The following is an 8,902-nucleotide window of genomic DNA, read 5'->3' on the forward strand; positions in this document are numbered from 1 at the left end:
CTAAGAAATGCATTATTGTATAATAATTTATATTGTTTAAACTGTATATAAATAATTGACACACTAAAAGCATAATTGAAATATGACAAATTCCTTCTTCACCGTGATTTTTCCCACCTAACTTAAGATTCATTCTCAGAGTGATAAAACATGCACAGAAAGTTTATTGTTAAACTTGCTACGATGTTTTAATTAAGACGAAGGAAAATGTAAGTAATCTCAATACGTCAGCCACCAGCTTCACTTCCTTCCTGTTTATCACCGCCATCACCCAGGCACAAATATCTGGAAATGTGGCATCAACGACTGACTCTCCGGACTTTATACATTAATATTTATATAACGGGTTTTAGAGTTTCAGACTTCCTCATGTATTCATTTGTTTCCGTTAAAACTCAGAAAAAGAACATGGTTTGATTTAGAAAAGAACAAGTTTTTTCTACTATATCAATGCAAGTTCAAGTATGTTTATTGAGACAAGAAAGAAATACATCTCAAAGGGATAGAGTAGCTTAGGCTATTTCTACCCCCTCTATATATCTATTTTATGGTGTTGAGAGAGAAGCCTCGTACCCAAGAGAGTCTGCACGTTCCAACAGGCTCACTGTAACCTCACGCACCGACCTGTTCTGTAGACAGTGAAAATGTGAATATACTTACTTGAATTTACCTGACGGGCACTATATCTAGTGGCCTCGGCGGGGACAGGCAGCCGGCAGCTAGTCAATAAAGGTCCTGCATTATTCTTGAGTTTCTTCCAGTTGGATTTCAAATTGAAGTACTGTCTTGGCATTTACTGCTTCGGCGGTTCGACAATTCTGTGGGTTTATTACCCAAAGGGTGCCGAAGCATCTCCTGTTGTCTGTTCTACTTTGTGGCTTCTTGAGCTTGAAGTTCTTGCCCCTTGTGAGAGTTTCGCTGGTCCTTGAAGTGGTCTGGATTAAAACCTTTATTTTTGTATTATTTTACAGGTCTCAGTTAGATCAGCCATGTCGTGTCTAGTTTGAAGTATTCGTAGTCTTCAGGCCCTAAACCTTTCCTGGTATGAGGGTTGACTTAGTTCTGAGATGATTATTCTCGCTCTGTTCTGATCTTTTTCAAAAGCAGTTGTCCTATTGAAGGTGAAATCTCAATGCTGTAATGCATGCACATGACTGTAAGGCCGCCGCCTAGTTGGGTGGGTGTAGAGGAAGACTAGTAACTGTGTGACACACCATATATATAAAGTGCCTTGTATAGTGACTGTTGTGAGATATCTAGTGGCCTCGGCGGGGACAGGCAGCCGGCAGCTAGTCAATAAAGGTCCTGCATTATTCTTGAGTTTCTTCCAGTTGGATTTCAAATTGAAGTACTGTCTTGGCATTTACTGCTTCGGCGGTTCGACAATTCTGTGGGTTTATTACCCAAAGGGTGCCGAAGCATCTCCTGTTGTCTGTTCTACTTTGTGGCTTCTTGAGCTTGAAGTTCTTGCCCCTTGTGAGAGTTTCGCTGGTCCTTGAAGTGGTCTGGATTAAAACCTTTATTTTTGTATTATTTTACAGGTCTCAGTTAGATCAGCCATGTCGTGTCTAGTTTGAAGTATTCGTAGTCTTCAGGCCCTAAACCTTTCCTGGTATGAGGGTTGACTTAGTTCTGAGATGATTATTCTCGCTCTGTTCTGATCTTTTTCAAAAGCAGTTGTCCTATTGAAGGTGAAATCTCAATGCTGTAATGCATGCACATGACTGTAAGGCCGCCGCCTAGTTGGGTGGGTGTAGAGGAAGACTAGTAACTGTGTGACACACCATATATATAAAGTGCCTTGTATAGTGACTGTTGTGAGCCTCTTGTTGAATCACTTATGATATAAAAAGATTATTGATATGTATGTATGTATGTATGTATGTATGTATATATATATATATATATATATATATATATATATATATATATATATATATATATATATATATATATATATATATATATATATATATATATATACTGTATATACACTTATTTATACAATTGCCACAACGTTGTGCAAATTGTATAAATAAGTGTAATACATTCTATAGTAATTCACTTTTTTCTTCACCTTGAAATAACGAAAATGAGTTTTGCAGAACTCCTCTTTCGGCTAAGCCCTGATGCTAGGAAAATAGTTAGAGGGGTAGAAGCCCTAAATCAGAATAGTAAATGCTGAATATGCGGTCATATTCAATGAGACATGTTTAAAAGAAAACCTGCTGCCAGTATACACCAATATATATATATATATATAGGTATGTAATATTAACAATTGTGTAACTAGCTTTACAAGATTGTCACTTGCTTAGCTAAACGAACTATGGGGTTCAGTTCCTGAACCTATTATGTGCCTCTGTAACTTTCCACCACCGCCCATGGGTTGGGTATGGGGTGCATAATAAATGAAATGAAAAAATGCATAAAATAGACAAGGCAGCGTACAATAGATTAGACAATAGACAATACAATAGACCAGGCCTCCCTTTTGTTACACATCCCCCATGAAACAACCCGTACCAGCTGTCTAACTCCCAGGTACCTATTTACTCCTAGGTGAACAGGGGGCATCAGGGTGAAAGAAACTCTGCCCATTTGTTTCCGCCTCCACCAGGGATCGAACCCGGAATCTCAGGACTACGAATCCGACGCGCTGTCCACTCAGCTGTCAGGCCCCATGGGCTTTTTTATAATCTAAACCCTGGAATCATAATACAATAGTTATAAGTTGGGAATATTATCTGTTTAAGACATAGGTTCACGTGTCTGCTTACAAGTAGTTTATTATTAGAACCCGCAATATGCTATCAGAGTCAGACAAATATCTAGATAACTATCCAGGTGGTCTGAGAGGGAAGTTAATGTTTCGGTATCATCACTTTACCCTCAGAACAGCCTGTGTAAATGGGAGTGTCCCCTGAGACAACAAAAATATAAAAGTCAATAATGCTTGTCTCTGGGGCGTCTTAACTTAAGGCTTTGCGTAATAGTGGCTTCATTAGTATGTGTAACTTCTGTCCCTACAACTGTACGTTACTCTTATGTTCTTTGTACACACATTCTTCTGAATAACAATTATTATTATAACATTGATGTATCTCACTATAATAATTAGTGTGTATAATATAATTATTATTACTGTATAATAATATAATAAATATTAATATAACATTGATGTCCCTCAATTTATTGAGGGACATAAGGCATAAGTGATGGGATGACAAAGAAAACCGAATTTTCGATCATCGTGAAAAATCAAGACATTCCACTTGGAGATGAGTGACAGTAAGTGCAAGAATGCTGTCCTGACAGTAAGGTGCAGGTCTCTGCTCCATTAAGTGACCTTGCGTTAATCTTGTGTGACCAACACGTGACCATACCATAGACGTGTAATATTTCATATTTTCATGATAGAAAAAAGGACACGGGAACAGGTCACGTTTAATGGTAAACAATATTACTAGTAGTAGTAGTTAACCAATTATCTTTCCAATGGTCGTGGATATATTTTTCCAATGGTTGTGGATCTATCTTTCCAATGGTTGTGGATCTATCTTTCCAATGGTTGTGGATCTATCTTTCCAATGGTTGTGGATCTATCTTTCCAATGGTTGTGGATCTATCTTTCCAATGGTTGTGGATCTATCTTTCCAACGGTTGTGGATCTATCTTTCCAACGGTTGTGGATCTATCTTTCCAACGGTTGTGGATTTATCTTTCCAACGGTTGGCAGTCCCATGGGGACAGCCAACCACCAAGAGACAAGTGTGCTGCGGTTTTATACATTAAAGTATAAGTGAAATGTGTTCCTCTTGTTGTAAGTTCATCTGTGATACATAAGTCAGTTAACAGATACAACAATTCCTTTGGTATCGAAAAGAGATGAGTGTGGCAAGATTACTCTAAGTTAAGCAAGACGGACAGGATTTCCTAAATGTCAACCCTGATTAAAGTGACAGAGTAGGCAGGATATACGCGACCAAGCGCATAAATATAGTAAAAGGATTATAAGGAAACATTGGACAGTGAGGATAATGCGGAATACCACCACCACTAATGCAAAAGAGCAACACACTGGAGCAGGAAGTAGTAGAGGCAATTCCATACACAAGATCAAGCGCAAAAATACAACTGAAAAACACTACTGATTTCTGATTTCTACATTATTAGAAATCATTTCAACAATGTAGATAATGATAAATATGAATGCATAAATAATTTGGGAGTATTGATTAGCATTAAACCCAAGACAGCAGTGTATGACTGTAAGCATAGGGCAATAAGATACTTGGCTTGTCATTTAGAAAAGTTAGTTTACATCTAGAAAAGTTAGTATAGAAATATTTATTTTATCCAACAACGCTCCCATGAGCTAGTTTGGTAACCATAGCCTACTGCAGGACATAAATTCTAATGAAAATGTGACAAAAATTTGGAAACCAAAGTTAATTCCAAGCATCAGCATTCCAATTTGATAAATTTTTAACTAGCGTAAATATAAGCAACATATTGCAGCAGCGTGAACAAAACACAAGAACATTGTGTCACTAACGCCAATGCTTCATAAAGCTGACTAACAACAGCTGGACTGGACATATGCACGAGTGAAAATAGCGTTGTCAACAAAACCCGCATCACACAGCTGCCTTAGCTGTCAATGTGATTCTATATCTGAACATTTTTAAGTGACTCACCTAACAAATCTAACCTAACCTAATCCAAGCTAATAGGTCTACAACTGAAGCCCATAATTACAAGGAAAATCTGATTAATATTCAAGTTACGAGTAAATTACAAGGAAAATTATATCATGGATCTTATATCATGGTTGTTATATTGAACGCATATTTTACGGCATTATACTTTGAAATAATCCTCAAATTATGCTACAATGTACCTGTTGATAACCCACAAATTTTACTTTAATGTACCTACTAATCTTTATCAAATTTTCTTACAATGTACCTGTTAAAAAAAATTCAATTTTGCTAGAAATTACCTACTTAAAATTATCTGTTAGATTCAGGACCTGCCCGAAACGCTATGCAACACCGTGTTAGTGGCTTTACAAGAATTTAAAAACATCAATGCTATATTATCTCATAAACCCAAAGTACCTTCTTGTATATATATAAATAAGATAAATAATAAATACGATATCTAATTAATATTTAAGTTATGAGTAACTTACAAGGAAAATCTAATTAATATTTAAGTTATGGGCATCTCAAGGTAATGAGTAACTTACAAGGAAAATCTAATTAATAATTAAGTTATGAGTAACTTACTAGGAAAATCTAATTAAAATTTAAGTTATGAGTAACTTACAAGGAAAATCTAATTAATATTTAAGTTATGGCCATCTCAAGGTAATGAGTAACTTACAAGGAAAATCTAATTAATATTTAAGTTATGAGTAACTTACAAGGAAAATCTAGTTAATATTTAAATTATGAGTAACCTGAACCTCAAGGAGGTCACAAATCAAAAGGCTAACACACACACACAAACATAAACATATGTTTATGTTTATGAACATTCTCATAAACAACAGGCCAATACTCGCACCTCCAACATGATTATAAAATTAAGCCAGAAAAAACAACAAATTCTGCATAAACCTTAGTGTGAGACACAAGACAACACTCCCACCGAACACTGAGAGTTAGTCGACATTGAACTATTTTATTAGTAAAATAATTAATTTGTAAAATACATAAAACTTTGGTGATTTATAAATATATTTATAACAGGTACTCTGCGATATGACTAACAACCATTCGATCATGTATTTTACTCACTCTAAGAAACAATGGGGAGAGAGGCGGCAGCTACCATCAGGTTAAGAGTTTTTACTGACCATAGGAGTGTGGTGAAGGTCGACTACGGTAGGTAGAAGTTGGGTGGCGGTAGAGAGTTGTAAAAAAGTTGATGGTGAACACTCTTCAGACCTTGCCAAAATCGCACTACAGGCGTCTCTTGATAACTTGACACCAACACAGTCAACACAGGAAACACCCACGGATGCCATCTCTCCAGGTGATATTTGATTCTGTATTTTATGACAATAAAGTTATTTGATGTTCACATCAAAATATAATTAATGATATCTATTAGGAGATAAGTTATTTGTTTTTAATGTTTGCAAATTTTTTGCATTTAACAGAAGATGTGTTAATATTAGGTCAATGGTTGGTGGTACGAGGATAATACAAAAGGATGAGGGTTTTGGCTGTTATCTGTTTAACCTTTAAGATACTAAAGATTAGCTGGATTTGCTTCACTCTATTGGCTTATTCACTAAAGTTTAAACAAAAAGTACTCGAGTTTAATTGAGAGAGCATTTATATTTTCGACTCTAAATTATACTCAACTCCTTTTGAAATAACAGCAATATGATTGTATCTAAAGCTAGTCATAGTATACAATTATTAATGATAATACCAGAGTCAGTTTTATGTGGATTCCGAAAGCGCGATAAAGCTGACGAGTTAACCAAAGTATATTCTTAAAATCTGTGATTTTAACCTTGAACTGCTCGTGAATAAATGAGAAAAATAATACATCAGGAACTTCATTCAAACTTAATAAAATGTAAACAAAAGTGAGCCAGACACTAACTCTTTCACCTATTATCATACTACCGTACAAAGTAAGCCACGTATCTATGGGTCATCCAAAGAAATAATAAATCTATAACTGCTCGGCTTAAGTTCAACTATATATTTCACTAGGAGTTTGCACTACCTACTTATGTAGGCCTGACATTATGACTACTCTCATATCTTTAATCACAATGTAATTGAATTTGAAAAGATAGTCAAAGCATTTATATACAACTCTTATAAATATAGGTAATGTTCAGGAAATATCCATGAATTTAATCTGGGATGACGTATTACCCAAAATCTTGGCAAGTATTCAAAATTGTAGTTGTAGATAGTACAAGTTGTTGACAGTTGTTAACTTACTGGCTGTAAGCTCGCACAACCTGTCTATAACACATTGCTTGGTTCATAACTATTGTAACGTTAACTACAGAAATACAACTTTATGCCTTGCTCTCAAATTTAGCTAACTATGCGAGATCAGGGTCGGTACTTGAGCTCTATGATTAGCCTTTCCAACTCCGCATGTTATGCAAATTGAAACTGATGTAAATATTTCAACAGAAATGTGAATTTGTTATCTTAAACTTGGATATTTGAGGTCCAGTTTGTGTATGTGTGTATTCACTTAGTTGTATTCACCTAGTTGTGCTTGCGGGGGTTAAGCTTTGCTCTTTCGGCCCGCCTCTCAACTGTCAATCAACTGTTACTAACTGTACTACTATTTTTTTCTCACACCACACACACACACACACCAGGAAGCAGCCTGTGACAGCTGACTAACTCCCAGGTACCTATTGGTACCTATTTACTGCTAGGTGACAGGTGCATTAGGGTGAAAGAAACTGTGCCCATTGTTTCTCGCCGGCGCCCAGAATCGAACCCGGGACCACAGGATCACGCGTCCAGCGTGCTATCCGCTCAGCCACCCCCCCCCCCCCTCCCTCTCGTGTGTGTGTGCCTGTTACCATTCAGTTGCAGCCCAAATGCTAACTACTGCGATAAAAGATTCTTGTATATTCAATCAAATTTTAACAGCAAAATATTTTGCACACTAATAGGTTTTTACAAGTATTCTTTATTAATTCCAAAAGACATAACAAAATAAAATTAATATTTATAAAAAAGAATGTTTGTTTTTTTGTGTCGAAAATTTGAGCCAAGATGCTTGGGGATAACTTCAAACTACTTTTGAAGATGACACACGAGGATGATACGGAACAATCACAAGAGGGCCGAGGCCGGCCCCTGTACCCACCTTTAAGCAGATTCGGCTCCTGAATCCCAGCGACTATTTCCAAGTCTAATATTAGGATTTTGTTTTCCATAGTCTTTCAGCCTCCCCAGACAACACAAGCCTCGCCAGGCCACCATGATGCCTCTAACACACATGTCCAGCCACTTGGGCTGGACGGTAGAGCGACGGTCTCGCTTCGTGCAGGTCGGCGTTCAATTCCCGACCATCCAAATGGTTGGGCACCCTTCCTTCCCCCCCCCCCCAGGGAGCCGGACGGCCGAGCGGACAGCACGATGGACTTGTGATCCTGTGGTCCCGGGCGCCGGCGAGAAATAATGGGCAAAGTTTCTTTCACCCTATGCCCCTCTTACCTAGCAGTAAAATAGGTACCTGGGTGTTAGTCAGCTGTCACGGGCTGCTTCCTGGGGGTGGAGGCCTGGTCGAGAACCGGGCCGCGGGGACACTAAAGCCCCGAAATCATCTCAAGATAACCAAGATAACACCCCCCCCCCCGCCCGTCCCATCTTAAATCTTTATCCTGATCCCTTCTAAGTGCAATATAGTCGTAAGGGCTTGGCGTTTTCTCCCAATGGTTCCTTTCCTCCAACGCACGTTCAGCACCAGCTATACAGGAGTTATATTACTTACTCGTAGTAAAGAACAGCAGAACACTTCTTCTTTTCCCCTCAAGGCATCAGCGTGGCGGCACAGCACGGCACGCACCCACAGCAATCGAAAGTTTCACAGCACGCCGCAGTGTGGCACAGTGCAGAGTGTCACACAGGTGCTGAGAGCCGCTACTGGAGACGGCGTCCCCTGCAGCCTCCTCTACCTGACCCGGGTTTACTCTCCTCCTCGGGGCCTCAACGATGTTTTGTGTTTTAGTTTACGAGCGGAAAACTCAAAATAGATTTCCTTGCGATATTTTTTCTATAATGTATAGGAAAGATGTTTCTTTAAAGAGTTATTTAACAATTTTGAGGTTGCTGTAGCAGGTGCGTGACCCGGAAGTATGGCGCCGGCTCGCAGGTCTTGTCCACGCGGTGCAAGT

The sequence above is a fragment of the Procambarus clarkii genome, chromosome 22, assembly GCF_040958095.1.
Source record: "Procambarus clarkii isolate CNS0578487 chromosome 22, FALCON_Pclarkii_2.0, whole genome shotgun sequence".
Classification (NCBI taxonomy): Eukaryota; Metazoa; Arthropoda; class Malacostraca; order Decapoda; family Cambaridae; genus Procambarus; species Procambarus clarkii.